This window comes from Nematolebias whitei, chromosome 9 (assembly GCF_014905685.2).
Source record: "Nematolebias whitei isolate Nwh7 chromosome 9, NemWhi1, whole genome shotgun sequence".
NCBI classification, from domain to species: Eukaryota; Metazoa; Chordata; class Actinopteri; order Cyprinodontiformes; family Rivulidae; genus Nematolebias; species Nematolebias whitei.
In genome coordinates, this window is record NC_056506.1 from 41,015,924 (window position 1) to 41,025,773 (window position 9,850).

Sequence of the window (9,850 nt, forward strand, 5' to 3'; positions counted from 1 at the left end):
AAGGATGTTAGAAATGCAGCTGCCAGGAAAAAGACAAAGAGGAGATATATGGATGCAGTTAGAGAGGGCATGGAGGTAGTTGGAGTGAGGACAGAGGATGCAGAGGACAGAGTGAGATGGAATAGAATAGAATAGAATAGAATAGAATAGAATAGAATAGAAACAGCCTTTATTGTCTCACGGATGGGAAATTCAAGTGTAACAGCAGCAACAGATATAAAGATTCACACAAAAAGTTCCTAATGTTAAAAACAATATATAAAGAAATAAGATAAACAATATCAATAACAATGTTCAAAATGTACTGGAACATTGATAAAGGACAGACTATTTACAATCCAATAGTATAGGCAGAATGTGTGTTTTAGCAGAGGTCAGCATGTATTTAATCCTTATTGAGTTTGTTGGGAGCAGTGGTTGTAGAGTCTAACAGCTGCTGGGAGGAAGGACCTGCGATAACGCTCCTTTGTACATTTATAATGAAGTAATCTGTCACTGAACGAGCTGTCCAGTTCAGCAACAGCTTCATGCATGGGGTGGGAGACGTTGTCCAGCAATTATGTATTTTAGCTAGAGTCCTTCTGTCTCCCACCACCTGCACTGGGTCGAGGGAGCGTCCAAGCACAGAGCTGGCCTTCTTGATGAGCTTATCTAGATGCTGATGATAAGCTGCTGCTCCAACACACAACACCATAGACGATGGTTGATGCCACTACCGAGTCAAAGGTCTTTAGGAGCACCCCCTGCACTCTAAAAGACCTCAGTCTCCTCAGTAGGTAGATTCTGCTCTGACCCTTCCTGTAAAGTACATCAGTTTATTGTTCAGGTGAACACCCAGGTACTTATAAGAGTCCACGGCCTCGATGTCCACTCCCTGGATGTTCACTGGAGTCAGTGAGGTGGGTCTGTGCCTGCTGATATCCACCAGCAGCTCCTTTGTTTTAGCAGCGTTGAACAGGAGGTGGTTCCGCTGACACCAGTCGTCATGAGTCCACTGTCTGTACTTTGTCGTCCTCACCTGTGATGAGGCCGACTATGGCAGAGTCATCAGATAACTTTTGCAGATGGCAGTGTGGGGAGTTAATGGTGAAGTCTGCAGTTTAGAGGGTGAAGAGGAATGGTGCCAACACAGTTCCCTGCGGGACCCCCGTACTGCAGACCAGCCTGTCAGAGACACAGCCCTGTGTCCTCACATACTGTGGGCATCCAGTGAAGTAATCCAGTATCCACTGGGACATGTGGTGATCCACTCCTGATAACTCCAGCTTGTCCCGCAGAAGTCCTGGCTGGATGGTGTTGAAAACACTGGAGAAATCAAAAAACATGATCCTCACGGTGCTTCCAGGTTTCTCCAGGTGAGTCAGAGCTCGGTGCCTGAGGTAGATGATGGCATCATCCACCCCGATGCCAGGCTGGTAGGCAAACTGCAACAGATCCAACGAAGACCTCACCAGGTGGTGTAAATTGCTGAGGACCAGCCTCGCGAGGGTCTTCTTCAGATGTGGGGTAAGAGGAGGATGACTCGTTGTGGTAACCCCTGAAGAGGGAAAAGAATAAGATTTATTGCACAAGATAATTCTTATTCTTATTCTCTGACAGTTTTTCTGCCCTGTTTATCAAACCAAATACTAAGACTTAATAAATAAACTGGTTTCCCTAACCTCAGGGCTCTGTAAAATTCATTCAACCTTTATTTGGGGGGAGTGGTGGTGCAGAGATTAGAGAAGGTGGGCCTGTGATCAGAGGATCGCTGGTTCAAGCCCCAGCACCGACAACATCAAAAATGTGGGTGGGGTAGGTGAAGCACCCACACCTGCCCCCACCCTCATTTGCCCCACTCTGGGCCCATGAGCAAGGCCCTTAACCCCCATCTGCTCCCTAAACAGGTCTCTCTTGAAAATGAGTTCTTGTGGCTCAATGAGACTACCTGGATAAATAAAGGGTAATTGAAAAAATGAAAAAAGAAAAAAAAAATCTAGACAGGTTAATCCCACTGAGCCTCGAGGACTCATTTACAAGAGAGACCTGAAAAGAAAATCCTCCCTTCACAGACTTTTTGTTTTCCCACTTTTGTAGTAGTGGTATTTAATGGTCATTTGCTTACTCCACCCAGTGCTAACAAAGCAGAAGAATTGGAAAACTTGGCCCCTCTAATTTCTGGCCTCACGTCAGTCACCATTCCCTCCACGTGCACTCTGCTCTTTGGCTGTTTGTGTTTGACGGATGCAACCTGATCCCCAGTACATGGTTGGTACATGTCGCTGTCCCCTTACAGCAGGGCAGCGTTGGATAAAAAACAGGAAGGTTGTCTTCAGTTGTTTTTCTTCTGTAGCCTTTTAAGAGCACTCTGCAGAGATCCACTCAAGCCTCTAATGCACCCGGTCCATTTAGCATGGCAGAGCTGTGAAACCCAAGATCACAGACTGGGTCAACAACAACTTCACCTTCTGATTGAGCCAATGTTCACTTTACATTTAGAAGATAAACGGGCCTTGACAAATGTTACTGTGCATGCTCTGCATTTCATAACTTATTCAGGGTATACTCTTTACAATGCATTTGTTTCTATCTGTGACCTTACGATCTTTTTTCTTTTGTCCCTCAGCCATCTTAAACTTCAGAGGATGAAAGATAAAACACGCCATCATCCGTTTCACACTCAGTCCTTCCATGATCCGGTCTTTTCCATCTCTCAAAGGTTGTTGTTTTGGAATGAGATTTGCCCCCCGAGCACAAAGAGATGAGGCGGCCCTTGTGTGAAACCAGATCTGGGTTGGAGTGATGGACGGCACATGGCAGGGAGTGCTGGATGCACTAGCCTGAGCTAATGGGCTAGCTGGCTCCGAGGAGCCCGACTGTCCATTATGTTCCGCCATGGCTCAAAGAGTTTAAAGGTAAACAGCTTTTCAACGGCTTTGATATCCAACAAAACCTCTTATCATTATGTAAAACTACTGGCATAAAGATCCTTTACTGGCATCCTATTAAGAGTACCTAATATGTTTTGAAAACAGATTAAATGTTTAATGGCAGCCATTAAACTCCAGCATCCCCAAAAAATTACCACAATCAAGACAAAGCTATTAGAGCTGATCTAATTATAAGTGAGAATGTTCTATCTGGGAACAACTAATACTCATGGAGTGAAATGCTTATTATAACCAAAAGATAAAGATCAATATTGGTTTTGACCTTGTCAGTTAGCAAAATATCCCATGAAACACTGAATGGATTTTTAATTAGAAAAATTATAATTCTGGTCCAAGACGGCCACGCTCAACGAGCTGCAGCTTCACAGGCTCCTACTGAACTCAATCTTTTTTTGTTCCTGTTGGTTTTGTTAAAAAATAATAATTTTGCACCTACAATGCACATCCACGGTACGGGTATGACTGTGACACACTTGTGGAGTTTTCTGTTTCGTTGCCTTGCCATCATGTCATCCTGCCATTGTGGTTCAGTCCTTGCAGCCTCGGGCTCAGGCCTGTCATGGAGGCTGTCTCCATGATCCTCCGTCTGCTTGCACGGACCGAACTCTATGGACACGTTCGGTTCTGCAGGGAAAACTGAATGTTCTCCGTCTGCCGGATCTGGTTGTGGAGGGCAGTTTGGGAGGGCAGCTGCTGCGATCATTGTTACCATCGGGCTGCCAACAGGACCTGCTAGCACTGCTAACAAAATCCTCTGTCTGCCTGGACAGACCGAACTCTGCGGACCTGCTTGGTTCCGTGGGGGAACCTAGGATGTTCTCTGTCTGCTGGACCTGGTTCTGGAGGGCAGTCTGGGAGGCAGCTGCTGTGGTCAATGTTACCATTGGGCTGCTGACAGGACCTGCTAACAAGACTTGCTAATGCTGCTAACAAGATTTTATATTGTTATGGAATTGTTTTGTTTTTTGTTTAAATGAATAAACTTTATACCGTACGACACCATACCAAAATCACGCCGCTAACCAAACCACACTAACAGTACCATAGTGCCAACAGGAACATGTTACTAAGATAACCTCACTGTTTTCAGAACCACTCTGCCAATTGGACCATGCTGCTGTAGATTCATTCCCTTTTCATTTTTGGTGCCTAGTTTCTGTGTTTTTGTTGCATGCTTTGAATAAACCAAGTTTATATTAGTGCTCGCATTATGCATGTAAATTATAGCCGAACAGAACCTATGAGAATCGTGCTGCTGCTGTTTGGTGTATTGCTTTGCACTATTAGGGATTGGCATATATCTTAGATCTTTCAGTGTACTGTTTGGCATTCGTTTAGCGTATATCTTAGTTGATATTTTAGAACCTTATTTACTGTTTCTTTTTACACTTTATATTTTTGCTATTTTTGGATGTAACTGGGACTCTGTGTAAACAATTTCATTCTACCTCATGTACCACATGCGACGTGAATGACAATAAAGAAACTTGAATCCTTGAATAAAATAACAACTAGATGTACATCTACATCTGAATCACTTTTGGACACAACTTCATTCAAACTAACCAGTATTAACTAACAGAAAATTATCTGTAGCTCAGTCACTCTTACAAAATTTGAGCTAAAATGTGTGGTAGTAGTTGACAGTCAGCCTCAACAATGTACTCTGAGCACTATCAAGATGAGGTTGGACATGACTTTGTAAAATAATCAAACATTTAGTCTCATTACACATATTCTTTTCTTATTTTAACACTCTGACATGAAAGACAGTAAGCAACATAAATTACTTCATGGAGAGCTCAACCTTTAGTTTCTATCTATGTCATACCTTTGCCAGGCTGTTGTTCAACTATGAACTGAGGACCCTGCTCAGAGCATGCAACTTTGCTTTTAAATTTGAGAACCAGCCGGCCTACAAAAGCATGAGGAAACCTAAGGAGGGGCATCAAAGAAGCCAAGTGCAGATACCAGCAGCGCATTCAGGAGCACTTTAACCGCAACAACTCCAGAGGCAAGTGTCAGGGAATAAAGACTCTCACAGGATACAAAGACGGCACCACATCTGCAACCCTGGTAGACAGCATCCACCCAGATACACTAAATTGCTTTTTTGCTTGCTTCGACACGCAGGACATTGGCTCCGGAACCACCCCTCCGAACACACCACCAGAGGTCGAGACCCCATCCAGCTGCACCAGAACCAGGTCAGAGCCACCCTGCGCAGCATCAACACGAGGAAATGCTCCTGGACCAGATGATGTCTCTGACTGGATTCATAAGACCTGTGCAGACCAGCTAGCAGAGGTTTTCACCACCATCTTCAACCTCTTGCTGCAACAGTCTGCGACCCCTACCTGCCTAAAGTCAGCCACCATTGTCCCATATCCCATGAAGAACACAGTGAACTACCGAAAAACTTCTGCTCGGTTGCTCTAACCTCAATTATCATCATATGTTTTGACAGATTCATATCAAATCTGCCATCCCTGTTGACCTTGATCAACATCAGTTTGCTTATCAAGCAATCAGGTCAACAGTGGATGCAGTAATCACAGCTCTCCTCCCAGCCCTTACTCATTTGGACCAAAGGAACACTTATGTAAGGATGCTGTTTGTGGACTTCAGTTCCACTTTTATTACAGTAATTCCCCACAAACTGGTTAGGAAACTGAGCGAGTTGGACCTGAGCAGCTCATTGTGTGCATAGATTCTAGATTTCCTGAGCAACATACCCCAGAATGGAAGATTGGGAAGCTGCACATCCTACACTCTCATCCTGAATATGGGCACACCACAGGGATGCATCCTCAGCCCCCTCTTATACTCCATTTTCGCATGTGACTGTATCCCCATTCACTCCACTAATACCATTTTCAAGTTCGCTGATGACACAGCCATTGAAGGGCTCATAAAATACAACATCGAATCAGCCCACAGGGAGGAAGTCCAGCCAGCACTTGACAGAATAGTGCCACAATAACCTAGCCTGGACCTAAACAAGAGTGAGATCTAGGAATTCATTCTGGATTTCAGGAGATCCAAGAGCGCAGAGCACTCTGCTCTTTGCATTAATAGAGGGGAGGTAGTAAGGGTGCAGATCTTCAAGTTCCTTGGTGTGAACATCTTGGCTGACCTTGCCTGGTCTGTCCGCATCTCCTACCAGGTGGGGAAGGCCCAGAAGAGGCTCTACCTTTTCAGGAAGTTAAAGTAGGCTTACCTCATTCGCCCCCTGCTAGTGAACATTTTCAGGGCCACCATCGAGTCCATCCTGACCTACTGCTGTGCAGTATGGTTTACCAGCTGCAAGGAGGAAGACAGGAGAAACCTGTAGTGGGTGTTGAGGGACCACACTACCCTCACTCAGTGATAGTTACACGTCCGTCTTCAGAGCAAGGCCACTACTATTACGAAGGACCCTACTCACCCAGGACACACCCTGTATTCCCTCCTTCCCTCTGGCAAGAGATACCGGATAATAAAATTCAGCATGAACAGGCTGAAACAGAGCTTCAAACCTCAGGCTGGGAAAGCCATCACCCCAGATCTACCCAAAACTCATAACTGAACTAAAAAGACTGAGCGTGAATTTGCACACTCAATCTGCACAAACTATTTGCTAATACTGTGTACTAATACTATGTACTAATACTGTGTATTGCTTCCAAGGAGGACACCAAACTGCATTTCACTGTTTTTAGTTTGTTTTTAACACCCATTTCCACAGTGACAATAAAGAGCTATTCTATTCTATTGTATTTTAATTGCTTGTAGCGTTAATCTGAGTTCATACAAGATTTGGCAGAGCTAACTAAAGTTTTATTATACTTTTGTTTATGCTTTTTTTATATAATGTTTTAGATTACTTTTTGCTATTTCAGAAACAAAATAATCTAAACAAAAATGTTTAGTATAAAACCTTTAAAAAAAAGGCTGAAAGGACAGATTAGGACCACTGGAAATTGGATTAGCATCAGTAACAAGATGCTGTATGATGTACGCCTCTACAAAGCGTTTTTAGTCTTATGTTTTACATAAATATTAAAATGTTCATAATTTTTCAGGGAAGGTTTTTTTAGAAAGCCAATGCGAGAAGGGGTGTAAATAACTTTTGAAAGAATATCTGATAAATATTTTGCAGTTGATTCAACTAAATAAACTCTTGGGACAAGAAGCAAAAACAGCTTCAAAAACCAAGATAAAAAGTCTAGTTCCTTTTTAAAAAACATTTCAGATTTGATGAACAACTATCTAGACCAAGCTGTTACATGAACAGAAAACCCCCTCAAGAATCAGCACAAGGATAGTCACACAACATGCAGTTAAATCAACTCCTATAAAGAGGCAAATGTTTAAAATGTCCCTTCACAAAAAAGTATACTTGACATTGTTTATTCTTTTTTTTTATCTAGTCTTATCTGGTTTTATCTTATTTCGTCTTTTTTTAATCTAATTTTTATCTTATTATATCTCATTTCTAAAGATGGGGGAGTGCAATTTTATTTCTTTTAAAGCACTGAGCACGTGGCCACTTTTTAATCATGTTGAATCTATTGTTATGCACATCATGTGTTGTGTTCACTATAATCAAATCTACCTATGGGCACAAATAAAGTTGATTGATTCCTTGTTCATTTTTCCTATCATTTATGTCCATATATCAGTTTTGCTGCTGACCTCAGTTAGTGTCAATCTTTTGTGACATTTTGAAGTGTATCCATATTGAAACAAATATTTTAAACCAAACGTGGAGCTTTTGTGAACAGAAATATTAAGGTGGCTTCAAATTTGCTCAGATCTGGCATCAGTGAGGATTGCTCAGCAAATCCGACAAACATGAAGAGATTAAAAGTAATCTCTGCATTACAAAGTTCCATTAAAGTTTAAAAATGAGGGACTTTTCCCGTCCTTGGAGTGAGGTTCAGCACTTTGGCACGGCTCTGGAGGAAAGTGTGTGATAGTTCAAAGGGTCACAGCTCTTTATGCAAACAGAAGTGGATTGATTTTTATCCTCCACTGCATGCAAAGTCAACAGACATCTTGGCGCGAAGTGGCAACGCGACAGAGCGGGAGGGGAGCGAGCACTCAGATGTGCTGAGGGGTTTCTGGAGGATGTGCCGTAGAGGGAGCTGTTGCATTAATCACATCTAGAAGTGATGAAGGCCTGAATGAGAGTTTCTGCTGCCAAGAAGGACAGTTAGAATGATGGACAGGGGCAAACACTGTAACAGATGATAGATCATATTTAAATATTTAGGGTGCATCACATCAGTCAAAACCCAAAGTATATTCAAATGAAATACTGAAAAATATGTGTTACTGGAATATAAATTTAGATTTGTGACTGACTCCGGTTATTTCTGTAAATGGATGACTTTGCAGAGCATCAGAGGATGATGCCACCTATTGATCAGAATGGGAATGTAATACAGCAACGCAACACGGCTGCTTCAAAGTGGATGGAAATGTCAATCATTATGGCCTGATGCCAAAAGAAAAGCAGCAGTAATAGCTTTGCTCATGTCTCTTTGTGTGTGTCTTTGTTTGTCTGTACCGTTAGCAAAATATCTTGTGAATCACTGTGTGAAAGCAGTCTGCACGTGCACGGTTAACAAAGTTCGTGGTAGTATATTCAACATTTTTCTTATGGATTTTTAAAAATTGACTTTTAGATATACACAAGCTTAAATAATTTCAGTGAAATATATTATTTATAAATATTTATTTATGGTATTTATATTATGAAGCATGCATGTGCTAGTCATAAAATTAGAATGTTCCTTTTGCCTGGATTACTGCATCAATGCGGCGTGGCATGGAGTCAATCAGTCTGTGGCACTGCTCAGGTGGTATGAGAGCCCAGGTTGCTCTGATAGTGACCTTCAGCTCTTCTGAATTGTTGGGTCTGGAGTATCACATCTTCCTCTTCACAAGTTAAGGTCAGGCGAATTTGCTGGTCAGTTAAGAACAGGGATATCATGGTCCTTAAACCAGGTACTGGTAGCTTTGGCACTGTGTGCAGGGGCCAAGTCCTGCTGGAAAATGAAATCTGTATCTCCATAAAGTTGGTCAGCAGCAGGAAACATGAAATGCTCCAAAACGTCCTGGTAGACAACTGTGTTGACCTTGGACCTCAGAAAACATAGTGGACCAACACCAGCAGATGGCATGGCACCCCAAACCATCACTGACTGTGGAAACTTGACACTGGACCTCAAGCAACGTGAATTCTGTGCCTCTCCTCTCTTCCTCCAGGCTCTGGGATCTTGATTTCCAAAGGAAATGCAAAATGTACTTTCATTAGAGAACATAACTTTGGACCACTCAGCAGCAGTCCACTACTTTTTGTCTTTAGCCCAGGCAAGACACTTCTGACACTGTCTCTTGTTCAAGAGTGGCTTGACACAAGGAATGCGACAGCTGAAACCCATGTCTTGCATACATCTGTGCGTGGTGGTTCTTGAAGCCCTGACTCCAGCTGCAGTCCACTCTTTGTGAAGCTCCCCCACACTTTGGAATGGGTTTTGCTTCACCATCCTCTCCAGGGTGCGGTTATCCCTATTGCTTGTACACTTTATTTTCTACCACATCGTTTCCTTCCCTTCACCTCTCTCTTAATGTGCTTGGACACAGAGCTCTGTGAACAGCCAGCCTCTTTTGCAATGACCTTTTGAGTCTTACCCTCCTTGTGCAAGGGGTCAATGGTCATCTTTTGAACAACTGTCAAGTCAGCAGTCTTCCCCATCATTGTGTAGCCTACAGAACTAGACTGAGACCATTTCAAGGCCTTTGCAAGTGTTTTGAGTTAATTAGCTGATTAGAGTGTGACACCAGGTGTCTTCAGTATTGAACCTTTTCACAATATTCCAATTTATTGAGATATTGAATTTGGGGTTTTCATTAGTTGTCAGTTATAATCA